General features: G+C 36.9%; 1 protein-coding gene and 1 pseudogene across 13 annotated transcripts in view; both read right to left on the reverse strand.

Annotated features, from left to right (window-relative positions):
* The window catches only part of PKIB (cAMP-dependent protein kinase inhibitor beta), an 87,114-nt gene that overhangs the window by 52,658 nt on the left and 21,250 nt on the right, over window positions 1-13,206 (reverse strand). The window lies entirely within an intron of this gene.
* LOC105878212 (prohibitin 1 pseudogene) overlaps window positions 4,807-13,206 on the reverse strand; it is a 29,650-nt pseudogene continuing 21,250 nt past the window's right edge.

Consider the following 13,206-nt stretch of genomic DNA (forward strand, 5'->3'; position numbering starts at 1 on the left):
CATTTGCCAGTCATATATCTTATAAGAGACTTGTATTTTGAGTATATAAATAACTATTACACCTGAATAGCAAAAAGGTAAGTAACCCAATTTACAATATGGGCAATGGCTATAAATATACATTTCTCCAAAGAAGACATACAAATGGCCAATACTCATATGAAATGATACACAGTATCTTTAGCTATTAGGGAATGCAAATTAAAACTACAATGAAATACCACTTTATACCCACTAGTATGACTATAATAAAAAAGACAATGACAAATGTTGACAAGATGTGGAGAAACTGAAAGCCTCATTCATTGCTGGCTGGAATGAAAAATGGTGCCGTCTCTTTAGAAAATAGTTTGGCAGTTCCTCAAATTGTTAAACATAGAGTTAACATATGACCCAGCTGTTCTACTCCTAGGTATATAATCAAGGGAAATAAAAGCATATGTCCATAAAAACTTGTACAGGAATGTTCATAGCAATGCTATTTATAATAGCCACAAAGTGGAAACAACACAAATGTCAACTGATGAATGCATAAACAAAATGTAGTGTATCCTTATAATGTAATACTATTTGGCAATATAAAGAAGTGAGATATTGATACATGCTACAACATGGATGACCTTGAAAACATACTAAATGAAAGAAAACACATGTTGTATGATTTCATTTACATGAAATGTTTAAGATATGCAGGTTTACAGAGATAACAGAGATTTGTGGTAGCCTCAAGCTGTCAGGGAAGTGGTTTGGGGGGAAATAGGAGTCACAGCCAGTTGTCATAGGGTTTTTCTCTGAAGTGATGGAAATGATCTAAAACTGATTGTGCTGACAGTGTTTGAATATACTAGAAATCATCAAATTGTACACTCTAAATGGGTTACCTTTTTAGTATGCAAATTATATGTCAATAAATATTTTATTTTAAAAGATAAATAAATAAACCATAAAATACCCTCAGAGAATGTTAATATTCAGCACGAATCTCTGAGGGGGGATTATAGTGTGCCATATGCCAATCGTGTTTATCCCTTGAGCCATTTATTATCATAGCATTTTGAGAAACATATTGATTGGAGATCCCAATTTGAGCTTATTTTCTCTTTTTTCTAAACATGGAATGTAGAGGTAAGATGCCAGTTTGTTATGTTTAACATATCTTATATATGTTCTACCTTTTGATTATTCTTCTAAAATAGTAAGAAATGTCTAAGTATGAATATTCAGTCTACATATGTAAGTGACTTGTTTAAAGAAAGGTTTATTAAATGGATGAGTTTTTAGGTGAATGGTAATATTGACTGAAGAAATATGCAAGTCATTGGGATTTTCTCTTCTATTTACAACCCAATTCCAAATCTGTTTTCTGAAAGAAACCATACATTTCAATATGAGAACATGCTCATATTTTGGTCTCTTAGTATTAATAATAGACACAATCATTTTAGCCTAATCCTGTAGGCTATAGAATGGCATGGGGAGAGGACTGCCTCCTCTTTTTCTGATCAAGAATTTATGCTGGCCGGGCGCTGTGGCTCACGCCTGTAATCCTAGCTCTTGGGAGGCCGAGGCGGGCGGATTGCTCAAGGTCAGGAGTTCAAAACCAGCCTGAGCGAGACCCCGTCTCTACTATAAATAGAAAGAAATTAATTGGCCAACTGATATATATATAAAAAATTAGCCGGGCATGGTGGCACATGCCTGTAGTCCCAGCTACCCGGGAGGCTGAGGCAGAAGGATCACTCGAGCCCAGGAGTTTGAGGTTGCTGTGAGCTAGGCTGACGCCACGGCACTCACTCTAGCCCGGGCAACAAAGTGAGACTCTGTCTCAAAAAAAAAAAAAAAAAAAAGAATTTATGCTTAGGCCGGGGGTGGTGGCTCACGCCTGTAATCCTAGCTCTCTGGGAGGCTGAGGCGGGTGGATCGTTTGAGTTCAGGAGTTCGAAACCAACCTGAGCAAGAGCGAGACCCCGTCTCTACTATAAATAGAAAGAAATTAATTGGCCAACTAATATACATAGAAAAAATCAGCCGGGCATGGTGGCGCATGCCTGTAGTCCCAGCTACTCGGGAGGCTGAGGCAGGAGGATCGCTTGAGCCCAGGAGTTTGAGGTTGCTATGAGCTAGGCTGACGCCATGGCACTCACTCTAGCCTGGGCAACAAAGCGAGACTCTGTCTCAAAAAAAATAAAATTAAAAAAAAAAAAGAATTTATGCTTAATGAAACAGGAACTTTTTGATGTAATTATGTGCTTCTTTAATCCCAAAATATTCATGCTATCTTGCACTTTCCAATGATTACAATTCTAAACACATAGTAAGTGCTCTTGACCCTGAGGTCCAAACAAGGAGAACATGACTGCATTTGTGGTTTGGTTTGTAAGAGAACAAGTGATCCTAGGGCTACAACTTGCTCAAGTTGAAAGGGACTTTAGAGAAGACTATATTTAACTCTTTAATCTCAATCCTCTAATTCCAGAGCTGAGGTCTCTTAGTTGCCAAGATGAAGAGTAAAAGAATTTGAACCCAGGTCTCCTGAGATCCAGCCCAGTGTTCCTTCCACCATATCATATTGTCTTTCAAGGCATAAGGCAACATGAGCATCTTTGTTCTTAACCATATTGTCCACAACAGTGAAAGTGCATATGAGTGTGATAACCCACCATGTTTTGTGGAGGCTTTTCTTATGCATGTCAGAATCCTTCAGGCTTTGCTGTGTTCAAAAAACACCTGCAAATGACTCAATGCTTAGCCTTCTCATTCATCAAGAAATTTGTTTGACATTTAGCTCATTTGTAAAGGAAAAATAAAGTAGATAATTAATTTTTATGTTCTTTCAGAATATTTTAATATCAGGCTGCACATGATTAAAGTTTCCATTTTTTCTTTTTTCTTTTGTACAGCTCTTTCTATTGTTGACTGTCATTTCTGTATCTTTTCACATAAAAAGTTGTCACGTTTTAAAATTTGTGTTCTCTAAAGATAGCATGAGCAGAAACCTCTCAGCTAATATTTTCAAATTACTTTACTTTTGCTTTTACAGATTCACTTCTTGTTATTTCATTAAATCAGTTCTAATCATACACACAGGCAACTTTACCCAAAAAAGTTTCAGGCTAATAGTTTACTAAATAACAATTTTAAATGCTAGTTAAGAATATTTCTCCTTTCAAACAATGAAACTCTTGCCATAAGCCTTAAGGTTGACAGAGAATTATATTATCTTTTATTAAGTTAAATTTACTCAGTGCTTGTGTGGAAAAAAAATCAACTATCTATAGATAAATCCTATGAGAAGAGCTAAATGATCTTATAGAATGATTTCACATGAAATGATTGGTCATTCACAATTTCCTTAAAAGCACAATTAAATTTTGCATCATCTCTGAGGGAAAGAGTCAGCATGATAAGGGCTAAATATTTCAGATGCCAACAATTTTGAAAATATCTTTGTTTTTAAAGATGGAGTCTCACTATGTTCCCCAGGTTTCAACTCAAACTCCTAGTCTCAAGTAATCTTCCCACTTCAGCATTTGAAATGGCTGAGACTATAGGCACATGCCACTATGCCTGGCTGAAAATACCTTTCTAAAGAATATTCATATATACACACTAACTCTATATCTAGACATTTCAAAATACATTCAAGTGTATTTTCTGTGTGTATAAAGCCTCATTAATTTTGCTAAGTCAATAGAGTAAATACAATCCTAATAAAAGGCAGAAATCTTTAAACTTTGTCAAGAAAACAAATTAAAGTGCTTAGAAGCATTTATTCTCATGTAAATAATCTGCAAATAACAACATCTTTATTCATTTAAAAAGTCCATATGTCTTCTATTTGGTAAAGCCTAGTTTTCATTCCTTAGGAAAAAAACTGTTATGATTAATGATGTTAAATAATTCAAGCTTACTGTTTATCATTTTAGTAAAATGGAAGTTCCATCAGGCTATGATTCTGTTTTGTTAAATGCTATATCCCCAGTATCTAGAAGAATGCCTGGCAGATGGTAAGTAGGTACTCAATAAAAATTTATCAAACGAATGCTTAGTAAATGAATAAATATCATTGTCAGTATAGACATCAAACATTACCAAGTGCTTCGAATGTGCCAGAAACTACACTAAAATCTCTATGTACTTTATGCTTTCCATCCTCAAGCATGCTTATTAGATAAGAATCACTGTTATCTCCACTTTATACAAGAAGACTGAACTCAGATAGGTTGAGTAACATACCCAAGGCTTCCCATTTAGAAAGTTGAGGGATTTAAATCCAGTTTTCCCTGATTTCACAGTCTGGGCTTAATCCCTATTCTACAGAACAGCAATAGCAGTAAAAATACTAATGATGATATAAATAATAATAATATTGTTGAGCAATTCCTGCATGCTATATATGGTTTTAAATCTTCATATATGCTAATTCATCTAATCCTCACAACAACCTTATCAATCAGATATTATTATAACCAGCGGTCCTCTTACCATTCTCACGATAGGTGTGATCATCCTCATTTCATTGATGGGAAAACGGAGGCTGGGAGAGGTTGCCCAAGCCATACACTGGTAAGTGTCAGGGTCAAGATTCAAAGTCTGGTCTTGAATCCAATCCAAACACATTAACGAAGCATAATTTGTACTTTTCATTTTTCTGGGGATGAAGCTTTTATGAGAGCTTTAGCAAACTAGAATTGATACATTCCTCAAACTGCCCTCAAGCATCACTCTCTTGTGAGTGATCCCTGCCACTGTGATTTCAGTAGCACATCAAAGCAATAAAGACAGAAGGGGCACACAACACAGGGATTCTTTTTTTTTTTTTTTTTTGAGATCTGAAGTGATTTTACTTTTATTTCCTTCACGGTAAGCCAATCATGAGATTTCACAGTGATTTCTGGGTGGGGCAGAAGGAGGTGGTGTTAAGCATCAGCAGGGCTGTGGCCCCGCTGGCCTGAGGAGGTGCAGGCAGGGTGGGTCCTCCTCACTGGGGCAGCTGCAGGAGCGCGGACTGCCCCGCCGGCAGGTAGGCGACGTTGGGAGAGCGTGACAGCTGGTACGCAATGTCCTCCGCCGCCTCCAGCTTGCGCAGCTCGATCAGGCCGTCCCCCGCGGTGGCCAGCGAGTTGGCGATCAGCTCGGCTGCCTTGGAGTCGCCCTCGGCAGAGATGATGGCCGCCTTTTTCTGCTGCTCAGCCTTTTCCACCACGAATCTGGCCCTCTCTGCTTCCTGCTGAGCCACCAGTTTGGCTTCCACCGCTTCTGTGAACTCCTTCCCAAAGGTCAGATGCGTCAAGGAGACATCGTCCAGGATGAGCCCGAAGGTTGCTGCTCGCTCCGTAAGGTCATCGCCCACCTGCCTGGAGACCAGCTCTCTCTGGGTGATTAGTTCCCCTGCATCAAAGCGAGCCACCACTGACTTGAGGATCTCTGTGGTGATGGACGGCAGCACGCGCTCGTCGTAGTCCTCTCCGATGCTGGTGAAGATGCGCGGGAGCTGGCTAGCCACCGGCCGGAAGAGGATGCGCAGCGTGATGTTGACATTCTGTAAATCTTTGCTGCCAGTGATGACTGGCACGTTACGCGGCCGAGAGCGGCAGTCAAAGATAATTGGTTTCTGTACCCATGGGATGAGAAAGTGAGTCCCTTCCCCTACCACAATGTCCTGCACTCCACGGAATCGGTCAAAGATGACAGCTCTGTGCCCAGCATCCACATTATACAGGGCAGAGTTCGCCACGCCTCCTGCAACGGCCAAGGCCAGGCCGAACTTGCCAATGGACTCAAACACTTTGGCAGCCATGTTTCCTTCTGTTGGACCCACTCACACCTGCTTCCACTCTCAACACAGGGATTCTTTTCAATAGGTAATCCAGAGTAGTTCCTGGACAAGAAATCTGTTGATTATTACTTAATGTACCTTTACTCCACCTTTTCATGAACTATAAACTCTCCACTTGACTTGAGTAATTTTAGTGCTATAGGTTTGTGATACTGAATTTTTCATGTTTTATCACCTCTAAGGTTGTCCAAATCTAGTAATAGAAATATCTCATAAATTCTCACAATTTTTCTGAAATAAAATAGTCTTTATTTATTTTGTGATGAGGTGTAGAAACAAATACACCATTAGAACAAAGGCTAAGAACATCCGTATTGAAGAGACCTATATATGTTTCCTCCAGATCACTGCCTTCAGTGACCCCTGGTTCAGATTTAAGATAAGAAAATGTATTAAATAGCAACCAGTAATGGTCCTGAGATAGGTCTGCTCTTGCCAAGAACACAGGCTTTCCCTGGCCTTAATTCAGAAAGACCTCTGCCCAGAAAGGGCCCCTACTAGTAAGGAAAAGTCAAGCTTGAACTTCAATCATATTAAACTTTCATAGTAATGTATGAACATTACTACCATTATGAGAACAATAATTCCAAGCTCAAAAAAAAAAAAAAGAAAAATGAGTGTATAAATGAATGAAGGCAACTAGTGAAAAGTTAAATGGGGATTGGATTTATTAGCATCTCAAGGGACACTATTTAAGTTGTAAATCTTAAAGCACTCAGCAAACTAAGGCAATACATTTTCTATTCTGCTGCAGAGTAAAATGTAGCTAAAACTTGTGTCATTACTTTTCTGAATTTGTAAATCAAATCAAATTTGACATCATTTAGTAAGGATTATTCAATATAGTAATTATATAGTAAGTAATTCAGTGCCCATGTGTGCATGGTATTTTCAAGGCATAATATAAATGGCTTGACCCAAACCACTTCTGCCAATATAGGCTTTATCTAATATTTCCTATTAATTATTCCAGAAGTAGCAAAAAAACCAACCTACTCCAAAAATATTTTATATCTCCAGAAGATTAAATGTACGTAATATTTTTAATTAGCAACCTAAGGTTTCAGGCAGTTTTTTTCTTTGACATTTGCATGAAAGATTAATAAACTTAATTTTAGCATATAACTTAACATGATTTAAGGAGCTTAGTCCAGTGATTCAGGACAATAGCAGAGAATTAGAACTTGTGAGAGTTTCTTTAAGGTTATCATACACACCACCACATATCTGATATTTCACAAAGCCTTTATCTTTAGTTATTTCCCTTAATGGCTCAAGCAAGAGCTGCTAGATTCCTGCATCTGTGAAGCTGGACTGAGAGAAGTTATATTGGTTTTATGAGTATATTGAGATGTGGCTGAAAGCCAGTGTTTAAAGTTGGATTACTCCCTAATCTTTCAAAGATAAAAAACACAGCTAAAAAACCCAAATATCAATAACATTAGCTGGGAACATCCATGTAAGAAAGATTTCAAGTAACTCCTGCTAAACTATACTGAAAAAAGGAAGTATTATTGTAGATATCCCCCAAATAAGAAACAACACCACTAGTAGTCATTCACTTATAAATTTACCTCACTATCAAATTTTACACACTACACTAGAAATGCAAATCAAATTAGCTCCAAAATACCATCTTAACAATGGTCATTGGCATTGATAAAAATTAATTAACAACACTAACATAAGTCATGATAATAGGTTGGGTTGCACCTTTTGGGTAGATGATCAACAAATGTCTATTGCAAGCTGACTGAAAAACTACTCTGAAAAAAAAAATCCATGCAAAATTCCAAGCACTTTGGGGTGTTTATGAGAGCTCCTAATGAATATGTAGCCAGGAGCAGCAAGTTTAGACTCAATGTCTATTGAATAAAGGGGAAAGTTGAGAGTAACCAGTTGAAAGCTTTGATCATCATTCATTTATTTAACAAATATTTAGTGAACAACTGAAAGCTAGCTAGCTGTGTAACAAGGTCTTAAAGACTAAAGAAGTAACTATTTGAGATGATAGATTGTTAATCTGCTTCCCTATTATAACTATTTTATTATCTATATGTATCCCATAACATCAGGTTATAAACTTTGAATATACACAATAAAATTTATTTAAAAAAAAACTAAAGGAGAATATAGGACATGTATAAGTAATCAAATACATAATTTGCAATTTATAACTTTTGAAATTATGGGGGGGAATAGGTTTTTGAATAATAAGAACTCAATGAGGATTTAAATTAGGAGATCAGAGACAGCCTCTTTGAGGAAGTGGATCTGGAGCTGTAAGTGGCAAATATGGCCAAGTGTGGGCAGAGCAAACATATGGATCACTGGTGATTTTGCCTTTGTCGACAAAATGATTTACTTTTATCTGTATGCCAGCTCTGCTTTTACACCCTCAGTATCACATCTATAATTTAGGGATGCCCTCGTTTCTCTTCTGTTCCACTTCCAGGACTCCCACCCACCTCATCAACCTTCTTGCTCCTCACTCCTCCCAGCTGGGCTTCTAGCTGACTGGCTGCATGTCTAAAGCGGTGACTCTGTTGTCCTGTTGTCTGTAACAGTGCAGAGCCTGGGTCAGTGAGAGCCAGACAGGTGGCATGAATAGGGACAGATCTCAGTGCTGATAAATCAGTTTGGCTATAACCAGCTTGTCCTGATGTCATAGGAACAATTTCTTTTCTTACCACAATAATTAGGCAAAATTTATTTTTCTCAAATTCAAACTTAAAAACACATTTCAGTAAATAAATTTCACGTAATTCATCATGAACTTATTCTTTTCAACTGTTTAGGAATACACTTAAGATCAGTTTTACCTAATAAAAAATGAGATTTATGCAATTGTTACTATTCTTTAAGAGGGCATTTAAACTTTGGTATAGGTCTACAATACATACTTTCATGTAACAAATTTACTAGATCTTTTATTTAATGAAGACAAAGAATACACTGATCAGATTCCACTGCTACATACAATAGCTCTGTATTAATTGTTTCTACATATAAACATTTACAGGTGCCTGAAGATTACCAAGAAAAGAAAGAAAGAAAGAAAGGAAGGAAGGAAGGAAGGAAGGAAGGAAGGAAGGAAGGAAGGAAGGAAGGAAGGAAGGAAGGAAGGAAGAAAGAAAGAAAGAAAGAAAGAAAGAAAGAAAGAAAGAAAGAAAGAAAGAAAGAAAGAAAGAAAGAGAGAGAGAAAGAGAGAGAGAAAGAAAGAGAGAAAGAAAGAGAGAGAGAAAGAGAGAAAAAGAAAGAAAGAAAGAAAGAAAGAAAGAAAGAAAGAAAGAAAGAAAGAAAGACAGTCTCAAGAATATTACACATCCAGACAAAAAAATTCACAATACCATGAAAAATAAATTACTATCAAGGGGAGAAAAAAAAATACTAAAATATAACACTACAGTTACTGAGTTCAAATTTTATAATTTCAAGCATCTTCTTAAGTTTTAAAGTTTCAAAACCCTATAGCTGGACAGAACATAATTGTTTCTTTCCTAGTATTTAATAGAAAGAAGAATAAGACCGAAAATGATTCTTTTCCTTTTACAGACAGGTTAGCATAATAGTAAATAATTAAAAAGCCTTATGCAGGCTATCTAATTGTTTTACAAAGTTAAGTTACTTTTATTAGCACTATAAATATGAGAGATATTCTCTCTAGTAATCTACTTCTTTCCATAATAACTCACCACCATTAGTAGCTATAAACTTGTATATTGTTTATTTACATCTGCCTTCTCTACTAGACTGTTGCCTCCATGAAGATAATCTTATTCCATTTGGGCTGCTACAACGGAATACCATAGACTGAGTAGTTTATAAACAACAAAAAAAGTCTCACAGTTTTTCTAGAGGCTGAGAAGTCCAAGATGGAGGCACTGGCAGATTTAGTGTCTGGCAAGGGCCCATCTCCTGACTTATAAGTAAGTGGCAGTATTTTCACTGTGTCCTCACAATGAAATGAAGAGGAGGGAGCTCTCCAGGGTCCCTTTCAAAGGGGCACTAATCCTGTTCATGAGGGTCCCACTATTGTGACCCAATCACATATCAAAGGCCTCAATTCCTAAAACCGTCACCTTGGGGATTATGATTTCAACATATGAATTTTGAGAGAACACAAATATTTGTCTATAGGAGTCAGACACCATTTCCATTTTTGTTCCATATCCCCAGGCCCTAGTAGGTCCTCAATAAATTTTATTGGATAAATGAATGACTATGATGATAAAGAAACTATATGGTACTCATATATAAGAATTTTAAATCCCTCGATATAAACCAAAGCACAGGAGAGAAAACATGAAGGTCTAAAGTATTTAAACTCCTAACTATATTAACAGTATGAACAAAAAAGTAAACTGACACGAACCAGGTTTCTTTTCTACAAGAAAAAAAATCCAAAGTATTTAGACCTCAACATTTCTCTTTCTAATATTAAAATTGTAAAAAAGTATGAAATTAAAAAGAAATAGAAAGTTAGTATAATACATTCTAACAGGTTTACAGGTTTTCTGTAATCCAGTACAGAAAAATATAACAAGTGATGTCTGGGAATAAATCTTACATCTGTTTTTAAAGGTTGAGGATACAATATAAAAATGTAGGTTACACTCTTAGAATCTGCAATCATGCAATAATCTTGGTTGGTATTTATGGTAGTCTTTAGCCTTGGTTCAGAACCCTGAACACAGTACATTTTCAGTAAACCACTATTATTAAAACAAACAATATTCTCGAGGTAAATGGTAACTAGTGTGAGTTTACCTTTAGAATAATAGATATGGAGCCACAGTCAAAGGACCGGAAGAAATAGCAGGAACAACTCTCATTTCTACCCAAAATGCTATTCATTCACATATTTTTATGTTCAGGAAGTGGAGAGTGGCAGCAAGGAAAATATATTTTGTATCTATCCTTTGCCATGTACTTCACATTTACATGATCTTATTCCAACAGAATTCTCTGACTTCTCTGCATTTTCTTTAAGAAGACACCAAGGTTTAGAAATTTCAACTAATCTCCTAATAAGAATCCAAACTCTGGTCTGATACCAAAGTCTAAATTCTTCACACTGCATCACACGCCAGAGCAGAATATAAAGGCTAGGGCTTGGGGGAGACTAGGAGAGGCAACAGAGAGAATTTGGTTGGCCTCAGGCACTGAGATTATCTCATCTAAAATAAAACAGGGTGAAGTCCTGGCGATCATAAATGAAGATAGAGAAAGGGACCCAGTGACAGAAGGAGCTGCTGATTCTCAGGAAGCCCCCCCCCCAACTCAATTTTTTTCTTTCAAGTAATCCTTTCACATTTCACTAAATAGAATGCAGTAAGTTTAATACACAGGATGATAAAGTATGTGTTTTGGAATCAAACTGCCCCCCAACTTCCACCCCACCAGATTTGAATGGTAAAATATCAGAAAAGCTGCTATAGAGGTTTTCCATAAAAATCTCTCTCCTAGCCATGTATTGCACCTGCCATCCTGTCAGAGCAACTTATGTCTTGCCTCTTGGCCCCAGAGCATATGCAAGAAAGGAGAATGGCCTGATACACACCATTATTCCACACAAGCAAGTCCCAGGAGCTTGGCTGAAGGTGGCAGTCACCAGGAAAAAAACATTACCTTGTTTCGTGATGAATAATCAAATGTTTCCTCGGGAATGTGCTCCTTTCACTTAGCAGAGATATCACTCTAGTCACATATCCCCCGATTTCTTTTCTTTTTTTTTTTAAGTACTTTTTAAGCACGTTAAACAATATGTTGAGAAAGCTCAGCTATCCAGAGACCAGTATTCTGGAATTTAAAATTCTAGAATTCTTCCCGACTAGTCAAACAAAACCAAATTCCAAACCTGTTAGCAGAATTAGCTCCTCTATAGGCAGCAATAAATGAACACAATGGAAAAGACTCCTGAACCCAAAGATCATGACTGATCCACTGTGTTGTGGATGCTTTTAACAGTATGTTAATTTGTTAATTCAAAGACACTAATAGTACTAGACCATGGATAAGATGATTTTGTGGAGAATGAGAAAATCTGTTGATGAAAGGCCACTTCAGTTAACTCTTTTTGAAGGAAAAACTAAGTAAGTAAAGGAGCCATATCATACTACCAAAAAGGACTCTATAGCTGTAATACTTTATTTTTAAGTAAAAACTGACTAAAAAGCAATCATTATCTAGAACTTCTTCAAGAAACCAAGTTAGAGCCCATGCATATAATTAGCCATAATCTCTGTGGATACATCATATACATCTGCCTTTATGTGTGATGACTCTGAGCCATCAAGAACAAAGTTGAACTATTGAATGATCAGTTCTATGTCTCAACCCAAGCTAGGCTACAGTCCCAGTTATTCACTCCAACACTGATCAAAGTGGTGTGCTAAATGAATTTCATAGATATGGTTAACATCTATAATCAGTTGATTTAAGTAAGGAGACTATCCTCCATTATCTGGGTGGGTCTGACCCAATCAGTTGAAGAAAACAGATTAGTGGTTTCCCAGAGGAAGAAAAAATTCCACCTATGGACAATATGCAGCTTCAGTTTCTGCCAGAGAATGTCCAAACTTCCAACTGCCCTAAGGACTTTGGACTTGCCTAGCCAGCTTCCATAATCACATAAACCAATTGCTTACAAAATAAAAATGTAAGTTACACTCTTAGAATCTCCAATCATGCAATAATCTCGGTTGGTATTTATGGTAGTCCTTAGCCTCGATTCAGAACCCTGAACACAGTACATTTTCAGTAAACCATTATTATTAAAATAAACAATATTCTAGAGGTAAATGGTAACTAGTGTGAGTTTACCTTTAGAATAATAGATATGGAGCCACAAACGACTAGAAGAAATAGCAGGAACAACTCTCATTTCTACCCAAAATTCTCCCTCTCTCTACACACACACGCATACTATGCACACTATATAAATTGAACCTAAAATCACATCAGAGCAACTTCTTTTCTTTTTTGTTGGTAGAACCCTGACTGAATGGTATGGATTTTTATACTAAGAGAGGTTCTATAGGAATAGAATTTTAAGGATAAGTCATCTGAATGGGTTTGTTTCTTGGGCTTCTGGAATAGGTTCTCTAATCTGATTGGATTTAAAGGCACTAGTGAGTGTTTCTAGTGGTAAAGAGGACACTGGGAGTCTATGGCATGACATGGCAATAGAGAAACACACATATCACCATTCCATACTTATATCAAATATCCATGAAATGCAAGGTTCTGGGCGACCATGTATTTGATATCTTAGAACATTTTGCTCAAACTGAAGAATATGATGCGGTTGGCTGCTAGCTGCTAACTGAGCTCTGGAAAGAGAAAGAAAAAGATAACTTAAGGGC

Source organism: Microcebus murinus, chromosome 5 (genome assembly GCF_040939455.1).
Source record: "Microcebus murinus isolate Inina chromosome 5, M.murinus_Inina_mat1.0, whole genome shotgun sequence".
Classification (NCBI taxonomy): Eukaryota; Metazoa; Chordata; class Mammalia; order Primates; family Cheirogaleidae; genus Microcebus; species Microcebus murinus.